This window comes from Tupaia chinensis, unplaced genomic scaffold (assembly GCF_000334495.1).
Source record: "Tupaia chinensis unplaced genomic scaffold, TupChi_1.0 Scaffold143163_1, whole genome shotgun sequence".
Taxonomy (NCBI): domain Eukaryota; kingdom Metazoa; phylum Chordata; class Mammalia; order Scandentia; family Tupaiidae; genus Tupaia; species Tupaia belangeri.
Genome location: NW_006203007.1, coordinates 27,021 through 28,825, shown reverse-complemented (window position 1 = coordinate 28,825; position 1,805 = coordinate 27,021). Strand labels below are relative to the sequence as shown.

The window sequence follows — 1,805 nt, the reverse complement described above, 5'->3', positions numbered from 1 at the left end:
TAGTTGAGATAACATAGATCAAAACTGGTCAAATTTGTGTATGTTTTTAAGAAATGCACCCAAAATCAGAGAATATTAACATAATCACCATTTTCATTTTATGTCTAATGATACAGATGCTGTGGCCTAATCCCTTTATGCAATACTCATGGTGAGGCCAAAAATTAGTTCTACATACTATCCTAACATGACTCATGGAAAGAACATTCTTTTAGAATTAACTGTACTTACACTGTTTGCAAAAATCCTGGAAGAAGGAACAGTGATCCAATTTTAAAACATGAGACCATTTTTGAAACCTATATTCTCAGGGTTTTCTAGCTGGTTTATAAATAAGTTTACATTTTAAATAAACACTAGATTATGAACCCAGCATCTGGTATCACGGTTAAGGTTCTGGACTCCCACATGGTTAATTGTGGTTCAAATAATGGACTGGTGGTTTGCTTTCTTACTTTACCTTTCTCTTGCTCTCTGTCTCTTTGGTGATTACATGTGCCCTATAGCAAACTTAAAAATAATAATAACGCTTAATAGAATAAAATGAATAATTTTAAAAAATAAACACTAAATTTATAAGTTGTATATAAAAATATCAAAATAGGACAAGTACATAAGACAAATTGGTTGAACAAAACAAGTTAATACAATATAAATACATAAAAATAAACATTGGAAAGTTTAGTTTTTATCTTATTTCCACTTGTATTAACAATAACAACATTTGATTTGCACTTTGAACAAGTTTGACATTAGCCATTCAAGAAGCAAATTGAAAAGTTAATATAAAAATATAGTTAATTACTAATCTCTTTAATGAGGCCAGCAAATTGTGTGGTGGTTAAGTCACTAGACTCTTGATTATGGTTCCAGTCCCAGATCTGGCAGTCCGTTTTCTTTCTCTCTCTCTCTCTCTCTCTCTCTCTCTCTCTCTCATGAGCACACATGCCCTTTAGCAAATTTAAAATAATGATAATATATAAGAGGAAATAAATAATTCTCTTTAAAAAATATATTTTGTGGGTTGAACCCATGGCCTGGTGATTAAGGCAGCTAGATTTTACATGGCTCAAGTCCCAGACCTGGAAGCCTAAGAAACATTCCAGGCATATGTGTATGCATGCAGGCCCAAAATCTAAAAAGGAAGGAGAAATGGAGAAGGGATTGCAACCTGACCATTTCCCATTGGAAATGCTTTCTTCTCTTCTTTTCTCACTATTACTCTGTCTCTCTGTAAGGACACATTTCCACTAGGAAAAACAAAAAGTGAAAATACCTGTTAGAATTTAGAAGTTTCAATTTTTTATTTTGTCACAAACTGTTTATTGTATTGTCACATGACAATCACACTCTTATCAAAAGATGTCCAAAATAAAGATAAAGAACCAAATATATTTGTGCTATTTTCAAAAGCTTTATTGCATCTAAATAGTATTCAAAAAGTGCACATATTTAATGTACATATTTGGGTAAACTTGAAGAAATGTATATCTTTTAAATATCACTACCCCTATCAAGAATCAACCTATCCATCTATATAATTTTTTTTTAATTTTCCTACAAGGGGCAGACAAGTGATGTGGTGGTAAGGACACTGGTTTCCCACATGACTGACCATGGTTAGAACTTTGGACTTTTCAACTTTCTTTCTCCCTTTCTCTCTCTCTGTCTCTTTTTGGTCAATATAAAATATTAGTAATAATGAATAAAATATAATGAATACTTTTGTAAGAATTATTTATTAAGTAAGGCACGTGCATTTTCCAGACAAAGATAAGAGAAGTGAGAAATCACCCCCCACCCCC

The 1,805-nt window shown here is 32.1% G+C and overlaps 1 protein-coding gene across 1 annotated transcript in view; it reads left to right on the top strand.

The window, feature by feature from the left end:
* Positions 1-1,805, top strand: part of LOC102469841 (vomeronasal type-2 receptor 26) — a 23,797-nt gene that overhangs the window by 13,305 nt on the left and 8,687 nt on the right. The gene's annotated exons all lie outside the window — the stretch shown is intronic.